At 42.1% G+C, this 10,280-nt stretch overlaps 1 pseudogene; it reads right to left on the reverse strand.

Annotated features, from left to right (window-relative positions):
• Positions 1–3,148: 3,148 nt before the first annotated feature.
• LOC108307410 lies at positions 3,149–9,768 on the reverse strand (annotated as a pseudogene).
• Between the last annotated feature and the right edge of the window lie 512 nt (positions 9,769–10,280).

Consider the following 10,280-nt stretch of genomic DNA (forward strand, 5'->3'; position numbering starts at 1 on the left):
ATAAAAAGTCTAGGGGTTTTGGCCAATGAAGTTCCGTCTTGGAGTCTTCCAGCAAAAGAATAACTTTGGCTGCCCCAGGGCTTTAACCGGTCCCTTATGACAGCTAGAGCCCTGAAGGGAAGGGAAGCCAATATTCCTTTAACTTACAAGAAAGAGTTGGCAGGGTATGAAGAGATCTGACAGTTCTGTGTTTCAGCTTGCTATTTTTTTTTAACCCAGAGAAGCCCCCAGAGGAAACGGTTCCCTGACCCCCATATCAGGATGTGTGACAAGGGTGTGGCTCATCTGTTTGGAGGCTGTGTGTGCTTAACCCCCTCGTGGGAGTGGGAACACCCCTGGGCTCCAGCCCCACAGCAGTGTCTGAGGTGCGAGCCTGAAAATCCCAAAGCCCACATGAGCATGTGTTAAAATGTGCTCACTGGGATGGGTGGGACTCTGGAAAGGGGACCACAATTTACTGGATGAGCTGAAGTGTCTAATTTGCAGGTCAGTCACGAGGCAGAGTCTTGGACTGTTAAAGATGGGACCTCCAGAGGGGGAACAGACCTTACAAAGGGTGGCAACAATGTGATTTTTGAAAAATGGAAGCTGACCAAAGCTCAGTTTATGTGTATGTGAAGCCTAAAGGAAGGCAGGAGCTTTTTCTGTTTGGCCGACTTGGCCCCTGTCTTCTTCACTCCTTTATAAATTTCAAACAAATTTTTCTTGGCTTCATGAGAAAGTGCAATCTAAAAGCATTGTAGCTAGCAACATTCACAATGCTGCAGAACATTGACAGCTTTTCAAAAATCACAGGGCAGAGAAATAAGATGGTAAATTGCTAAAATTAAAGTTCAACAAAGTAGGAACCCAATTTTGTTCCCACAGTGGGGTAATTACTTTAGGACGTCCATTCATGATACTTACAACAATGGAATGGAAATATTTCAGTTGATATTTTCATATACTTGTGATCCTTGTTGCAGTTTGTCAAAACAAATCCCAGCAGTCCCACAAACTAACATTGATGTTTCAAATCCAGATTGCTAGGAAACCTATAGAGACAGATCTATTTGAATTGCTGCATACATTACCATGGATTATTCTGAAGATAATTTGCTATTTAAAAAAATTCCTGAGTAGTTTTTATTCAAGTTTACTATGTCATAGGTGGTGATTCAAAGAAAAACAGAGGTGACAGATTTTGCAGGCATTCAATATGTGTAGACTCAAAGAATGAATAGATGAGTGGATGCATAAAGACCCAAGAAACTTTATCCATTAAATTTGGTGAAGAAATTATTTCTAGTGGAAGCTAAGGCCTAAAATCTAAAACAATCTCACAAGGGTGTATGTGATAGTCTCATAGCATTAAATAACTTACTGAAGCAGCTGAACCATAAACAATCACTTATTTACATACCTATCTGTATAAGAAAGCTTAGGGTCAAAAAATATTCGTGTATAAAAAAGAAATCTAAGTCACACAAAATAAAACAAGTCAATGAATTACCCTATTTTACATTTCCACAAGCAGAAATCTACTTGTATACGATGGTCTATCAGTGAACATTTAGTTTACAATCCCTTCTTATTCCTTTCCTTAGATTCGTCAAAACCTCAAAAGATATTTCGCACCATATATTTTAATAAGTTACAATGAGTCTTTCTCTAGAGAGCCTGCTGGAACTGTCTGCTTTTGAAACAAAATTGTAAATGTTAGGGTTGTGGGCTTTCTATGGCAGTTCCAAGGGAGAAGCACCGTTAGGTTTTCCATACTCCCCAGGAAGCTGACACTTGGAATGTTACAGCACCTCTGCACCTTAACAGAATCAAGTATTTCATTGAAAGTTCTCCTTGTTCTAAACATGTGTGGGTGGTCCTCTGTTATGCAATACAATGAGTCAGTAAAGTAATAGGGGGAAAAATAGCGGGAAGACTAAACTTGATGCCTGTTTTCCTGTTACCTAGAACATATGCAATTATCAGAACAACTGAAGTATTTTCCCAACTCTAATATGCTATAAGGAAATAGCTCTTAATGGACAGAGCCATGTTATAGTACCATTCCTCTTGTTTGATTTGGGCTTGGGGAGGCATTTGATGGTAGTAGGAAATTTGTTTTCACAATATTTCGACAAGAATTTTTTGTAATTCTGTATCAGACGTCAGTACCTATATCTGTCCACTCAATTTTTGTATTTTATCACCTTGAGACATGAGAAACATTTGACTCTACTGAAACCTATCCTGTCCCATCATCTCCTTTTGGAAATACCTCTCATGGATTATACTGAGAATGGTGGGATGAAACTAAACTGAGGTGATTCAACAAGTCAGAAGAGACCACTCTTATCTAGTCCCAAAGGAAATGTTCCTAGTATCATAATTGATAACAACTCACAATCTATTCTATATACTGCAAGCTTCTAACACTTGAATTGAAAGGACACAGTAAAAACACAAACCATGTGATTAGAATACATACTGCAGTTAAAATGGAACTCTATACAGCAAGGATAAATAACTTCTCCTGTATACAAATATGCATCTTAAACTACATAATTTGAAGTTACTTCTAAAAACAGAATGTGCTTTTAAAATATTTACAACTTAGGAACGGCCTCCAACCATTACTAACAATGATTTATTTTACAAGAAATACTTCGAGAGAAAACATTTTATAACTTCAAAAGAGTATGCCAGTTTTCTAGCAATGATTGGAAGATGTTGGAACAATGGCACCACAAAATAGTGCAGCTTATTTTAAGTGGGTGCATGTGGTTAAACACCAGAAGTTGTGTGTAGTTAATACTGTCTTGATTTTAACAGGTTCATGTTCTATGACGTAAAATCTTCTTAAAAAGATTTCATAGTAAACAGACTTAACAAACCGAATGATTCTCTCAAGGTTAATGCCTAACTGAAACATTTACATATTTAAAATGATGAAACTCTTATTTTGCTTAAAATATGTGCCTACCAATTGTCAAAATAGTCGAGAATACCCACTCCATTTGTTAATATTTTTACCTCAGAGGTGAAATGGATGAGAGGAAGACATAGTAAATGACAACATGCCTTTACTAGTACAGTGGGTTTGTTTTTTTGTCTTTTTGTTTTTTCCCCCAAGTGCTGTTAAAGTCATTAAGAGGGGGAGAGAAGCCTTTCAGACCCAATGGTTATAGGGCCCTGCAACATGTGTGAGAGCATAAGGGGACACAGTGACAACATTGTCATGGCTTAATGAGGTTTTTCTAGTGTTAGTAAAGTTTATGGGGTAATGACTGAAATTTTTCTGTGCATTGCCCACTGGACAACTCTGATATTCCAACACTGAATGAACAGACTTCCTCTTCACTTTTGGTAGGAACCTATGTAATTCCACCTGAACACACTACATTTACATTCCTGAGTTAGTGGTGACTCCAGTAAGGGTGTTGGATGAGAGATACCAGGCAATGTTGGCAATTGGTGATGCATGAGTTGCTCCTTAACCTGCTGAAACAGTATTTGGTCATTGCCAGACATCACGTTAGCACTTTGGCTAGGTGCAGAGGAGGGTTGGGTCAAAGGATGGGCTTTCTGGTTGGCATTCACCATTAATTGTATCTATGAATTAGAAGCTTTATCAGTGAATGCCTTCCTGTTGGATTCTGTTTTAAGATATAATAAGCTGAGTGAATCCAAGGGTTCACCATTCATCTTTTCCCCTGCTGGTTTAGGATATCTAATTTTATCTGAGTAGAGGAAATACTGTTTTGGGTTGTATAATGAACCTCATTTGAGCCACTGCTTTCCATATTTTGGTTCAGAAAGAAGCTTTCCCAAATACAGTAGGAAAATCATGTGGACAAAATTGCCCAAAATTACATGACATTTGGATAACATTGAAAAGTCAAATTGTGCCATAAGTATAGGACAATGTTGCCCACTTCTGATTTTCTTGATTATAACTGTGGGCTCTTTTCCCAATCTCCTGATGGGGTGGATTGTCTTTTCTGGGCTGTGTTCCTTTGCTCTAATGATGAACCATGATTTTGTAGTCTTGAAGGTGGTTTCTGTTGTATTGTGCCCTTCTGCTGATGGTGGTTTGGCTATATTTTACATGCAACAAGGGCTATTGGTGTACTTGTAAAACCACAGGATAAAATTTTCATGATTGAACTCTTATTGAAGCAAGTTGTCCCAACTGTGTTGCAACGTCTTCAATGGAAGTATGGGCTGCATCCTGACATGACACATCATCTGAGTCCAGATTTTTGCTGCTGTCCAGTAACTGGTTACAATACCTCACTTCATTATTTCTTGGTGTCAACATGCAAATTCTCAGAACTGTCAAGAGTAATTATCCCTGGACCCATACTTGTATTGGTGTCAGTCTCAGATAAGTTTGTTGGTATAAAAAGAAAATGAGTTTGACTTTTGAACATTCATGTGACTTTGTGGATGCTTGGGTTAGTGGCTAAGCTGATAGGTGATTTAGATAGCATAGTTTGCCCATTGGGAACCATGTTGCATGAACTTTGTTTTCCCAAAGATGGACGGTGGTGGTTTGACTGTCTGTGTAAATTTGGGTCTTGGAGGTCTTAGTATAGAGGATAGCTTTGAAGTTAGCAAACTGGCTGTTGTCTCCTCTGATGAACTGACTGACTTGGTATTCTTCATCCTTCTGACTTTGGCTACCACTTGAGGCAGTGTTAATCTCCTATCCATTAACGATAAGAAACTTAAGAGACTTGGTTGGACTTGAGATCCATATTTTGGTTCATTAGTTGGCATACCCTCAGTTTTTGGTTGAGCACCTTCATTGTGTATACTAGCAAGATAACTTTTGTTGGAATGTGAAGAATGTGTGATGGAACTGCAGTTAAAGCCAGGCTACTGGAATGCTAAAACATGATTTCTCCCCTTGAGATGATCACAATTCATATCAGCAACAATTGAGCTCACAACGTTGTTAGTTGGCAGTGTCTTTTAGGAATTTATAAGAATTGTTTTTAATGTCTTGCCACATTCTTCACTATTGAATTTTTTAAATGACACATTTGTTTCAGCAGGAAAATAGTGTGCATGTTTAATGCTATTTCTTAGTTTGTACAAACAATTTTGGAGGTTTGGTTCATTTGTCAACCTCAGTTTTTTGGTTTTTCAGCTTCTGGGACATTCACACTAAACTCTTTGATATGATCAGTTAAATGGATTTTTCTTGTGTGTCCACTTCTCCACCTCATTGCCTGTCATGCTTGCTTTCTTAGTTACCTTTTCAAAAGGATGTAGGTTCGATTCCAATTTTTGTTCTTCCCCATGCCACATCTAATGTAGTTCATGGAGTCTGACTTGGAGCCATTTACTGATTGGTCGTCAAAATCTGCCTTTAAAACTTTGGGCTGCTTTTCCCTCTGGGGCCACTTGTTTTCCTTGATACTCTCCAGATTCCTCCTGACAAGCTACAAACAAGTGACCCTTGGTGCTAAATCAGATCATCAGGAGACCCTTCAAAGCTGTATACAGGAAGTTGAGCAAGACCCCGTGAAGCATGGAAGAGTCCTCTCTCAGGGGGTAATGGGAGCCCCTTAGTTTTAGCTGGCAGGAAGCTTCTATGAACCTGCTTCTCAGTTTCTGCATTGCTTATAGCTGTTACTGGAGGTGATGAATTTTTCTGAGTTTGAGGAGTGTGTCCTGAGCAAAAAGGCAAAAATATGTATAGCACTCTGGACTGCAAGTCCATATGAGACAGTGCTTTGGGGCCCAGGCCATTGGGAAGGAGCATTAAGGTAGCAATTGGATTTCAAGGAACAGAAAGGAAGACAGGCACATCTAGGACAACACCCCCACTCATATCAAGTTGCTTGTTGCTCTAAAATAGTATCAAAGGCCTCTCCTTGGACTGGAATAGCACCAGGATTCTCTGGTGGATCTGGAGTCTCACCCTGGGCCTCACCATGACCTGGATCAGCCCCTAAAATTTCCAATTGATGTCGGATATCACCAAAAACCTGTCCTAGGACCTAGGTGGTATCAGGAACTTCCTGTGGATTTCCAGTAGCACTGAAGTTCACGTGATCTGGTTTAGCACCAAGGGTCACTTGTTTTGAGACTTCCAAGAAGAATTTTATTAGAAGTAGAAGTTGCCCCACCACGAGCCAAGCAATTAATAAGGTTGTACCTGAACTGAACCTTAGACTGAAGGTTGGGTAGCAATCACATTCATTATTACTGGGATTTGGGTAAGAATCAGATAAATTAGATTCTACTCATGAGCCCAAGTCTTCTAACTGAATGCAGGGATTTTCTTGAGGTAACTTTGGGGCTTGTTCTTTGGGGCAAAGGAGCACACAGTCACAAGCAAACATTTTGGGAGAACCACTGGTATCATTCAATGTCTCTTCAGAAAACAGTCCTTCAACATGACATGTCCCTTCCAGTGGCCCAGGAAGGATCTCAGCTACAGGGTCACTGTGGGTTGGGATACTGATTTTGGAATCCTCTACTCCTTGGGACCAAGACTGACTTGTCTCTTGGCTCTTACCTTTTAAAGAGGGATTTTGCACACCAATGTTATTCTCTGTATTGGGAAGGACTTGGTTCCAATGCGAGACACCCGAGTCATTCTTTGAGTGCTTTACTCACAAATCGGGGAGTATCTTACAATCACAATTATGTTACCTTTCTAAACCCTTAGGAAGTGGAACATTTTTGGATTTGGCTATGACCAGTGGGAGTTGGGAGAGTGACCAGCAAAGAGGTGCTTTGTAGTGCCATTGTAAACCCAGGTCAGATTAAGGATTCTGGGTTCTGACAAAGACCCTCAGTCCTATCCAAATTCATGCATGCTGCTCCAGCTCTTTCAGAAGGCTTCTGACTGGCGTAGGTGTTTTAGGTTCTGTTTTTTTCCTGACATTTCTTGAACTAATTTTGCAGGGCTTACAGTATTGACTGATGGCACATATTTGTTGGCTGCCTTAGTAGTCTATCATAGTTGGCTGTTATTCTTTGTTTACATCTTCCTGACTAATCTGGAAGGCCTTGCATCATGAGACTGAGACATAGCTACAGAGTAAGAAAAAATGAAAAAGCACAGAGAAGTCATTGGTCCTTTGGAAAGTCTCACTTCTCAGCAGAATCTGGATGTACTGCTCTTGCCCTCAGTCACCAAAGGTTTTGGTCACTGGCCAGGTCACACGTGCAGGGCAGCACATGCAAGGCCCCCAGCTCCAAGCCTGCAACAGCCCGTACCAGCCCTCAGGTAAACTTTCCAACCGGTGTTCATCCCCACAACTTTCCAGCTTGCAGTCCCCACAGGCACGATGAGTGTGGGCAGTTCAGGGAGAAGCCTACGTACTCCAAGCACTGTCAAGGCACAAGCCTCAGAGGTGGGGAGTTGCTTCCCAAAGGTCCATAGTAGAGAGGCAGTTAGGGCTGCAAAACGTGGTTGGGAAGCAGTGTGTGTTGTGGGGCAGGCTACGCACATAAAATTGCACAGAAGAAGATTGTGTGGCCACTCCCTGCCAGGTCACCCCCGAAGCAGCAGGGTCACCCCAGGACAGACCTCAGGGAGTCCCTTAATCCTCCTCAGTTGGCTTTGAGAGAAGTCTTTGAAAAGAGATCTAAAATGACTCTACTCTTAAAAGGCGTTAGTTCTTCCCAGGGATCCACTGCTGTGGGAAAAATGTCGACTGTCCTGTGAGACTTGCCATAATTGTGTTAGCATGGGTCTTCCCAAGAACAGATAAAGATGGAATTAGATATCTGAGGCTTATTTGAAGGGGGCTGGAGGGAAAGTGGCCATAAAATAAGATGGAAAGGAATGTCAAGAGAGGCTAGGAGCCATGAGGTCACAATGTAACTCTCATCTTTGGGAGGGTGGAAGGAAAACAAGGAGGGTCTTAGATGTCTGTGCGTCTCTAAGAAAGTTTTAAATTTTAAGAGACCTTGAACAAGGGCACCTATAGAGTCCAGTATCTCAAAAGATTAGGCCTGTCTTAATAACTGTGCTCATTGACTGGTCAGAAACAGAAGTGGAGCCTGACAATGCCATGTATTTCTAGAGCACAGAGCACAGTGACTGAAGCCATCCAATATGCTGCCTGCATTCAAATCTGAAAGGCATGTTTTCACGGCCACCACAGTCCATTCTTGCACTGCATGGGTCTCCTTGAAACGTGAGGGAGCATCTCCTTCATAGCTCCAGTGGGCCTCACTTTTTGAAGGGGAACTTAAGGTTAGTAGAACAAACTACAGGCCATTTTCTAGGCAGTTTTAGTCCACAGCTCTTGCCCTCATTCCTTTGCTACTCAATTCTTCTCACCCTCAACTATCACCATGGCAAATAAGAGTGGCTTACCTAGTGGGGTGACCCCAATTGCTTATTCCTGAGGGGACTGACACTTTAATCATACCCTTATCTGGGGAATGATTCCCATGTGTGCTCATAGTCACAATGGGTCAAGAAGGTGCCAGAAAATGTCCAAGTGGATCACCTGGCTTCACATATTTTCCACCTCTTTCACACATTGTATAAAGGCAACACGCTCTTCCTGCTAATCAAGATCAATTACTTTTGCCAGTATGGAAATTCCTCACCTCTTGTTCCCTGGGCATAGTAGTGCAAGGTATCCTGGTGGCAACTGAGTTGTAGCTCAGAGGGACCTTGAGTTTCTCACGCAGAGTGAACCGGCTTTGGAAACCAGAATCTCACCAGGACGTTTCTTTGAAGTGTGATAGCACCAGAGGCCTGTCCTCAGACAGAGGTTGTATCAGAAACTTCCTGTTGATTTTCAGACTTGAAGGTCTCTTGATCTGGTTTAGCACCAAAGATCACCTGTTTTGAGGCTGCCAAGAGGAATTTTATTAGGTTCTAGGTCTCTTAATTCTCTATCAACAACCAAGCTGGTAATAAATTGAACCTTTGAAAGACTGGAGGTTCAGTAGCGATCATGTTCACTCTTAATGGGATCTAGGGAAGAATGAGATAGCTTAAGAGATTCTACTCCTGAACTCAACTCTTCTAATTGAATGCTGGGATTTCCTTGAGAGGTAACATTGGGGCTTGTTATTTGAGGCAAAGGACCACAGACCGTCATGAGCAAACATTTTCGGGGAACTGCTGGTATCATTCAATGTCTCTTCAGAGAACCGCCCTTCACCACAGCATGTCCCTTCCAGTGGCCCAGGAAGGATCTCAGCTGCAGGGCCAATATGGGTAGGGATACTGATTCTTGAATCCTCAGCTGTCTGGGACCAACACCGAGTTTGTCTCTTGGCCCTTAGTTTTTAATTAAAAAGGATTTTGCACACCAATTAGTCTCTATATCAGGAGGGCTTGGTTTCAATGAAGATACACTAATCTTTTGAGTGCTTATTCCCAAATCAGGGAGTATCTTATCACAATCATGTTGCTTTCCTAAACCCTTAGAAAGTGGAACCTTTTTGGATTTGGCTATGATCAGTGGGGTTTTGGAGAGGCACCACTAATACATGCTCTTCGTAATGCCATTGTAAACCCATTGCAGATTATAGATTCTGGGTTCTGACACAGAACCTCAGTCCTATCCAAATTCATGCGTGCTGCTCCAGCTCTTGTCAGAAGGCTTCTGACTGGCATGGGTGGTTTAGGTAATGTTTTTTTCTCATCTTCTTGAATTAATTTAATTGTGCAGGCATTAAAGTTTGACAGGTGCCGCATTCTTGTTGGCTGCCTTGGTGGTTTTCTGTATTTGGCCGTTTTTCTTGTATGTCTTCCTTCCTGACTAATCTAGAAGGTCTTGCATGCTGGGATTGAGACATAGCTACAGAGTAGGAAAAAATGAAAGCACAGGAAAATCACTGGTCCTTTGGAAATTCTCACATCTGAGGAGAATCTGGATGCACTGCTCTTGAGCTCAGTCACACAAGATTTTGGTTGCTGGCCAGGTCACACTCCCAAGGCAGTGCATGGCTTCAGCTCCAAGCCTGTACCAGCCCTTGGGCAAACCTTCCAGCTGGTGCTCATCCCCACAACTTTGGAGCCTGGGGCCGCAGTGAGTGTGAGGTATGTAGGCAGGTCGTTAGGAAGCCTACTGGCTCCCAGCACAGTCAAGACCCATGCCCCTGAAGTGAGGAGCCACATCACAAAGGTCCACAGTGGAGAGATGCAGGTAGGGTTGCATGTCTTGGATGGACCAGGGGGGTATCCTAGGGTGGCAAACCCGGGAGTAGAGGGGCCAGTGGCTGCCTGCACAAGGCTGTGCAGGAGCAGACTACACAGTCACCCCATGCCAGGTCAGCCCCCTAGAGCAGCAGCTGTGTTTCCAGGACAG

The sequence above is a fragment of the Cebus imitator genome, unplaced genomic scaffold (assembly GCF_001604975.1).
Source record: "Cebus imitator isolate Cc_AM_T3 unplaced genomic scaffold, Cebus_imitator-1.0 Scaffold79, whole genome shotgun sequence".
NCBI classification, from domain to species: Eukaryota; Metazoa; Chordata; class Mammalia; order Primates; family Cebidae; genus Cebus; species Cebus imitator.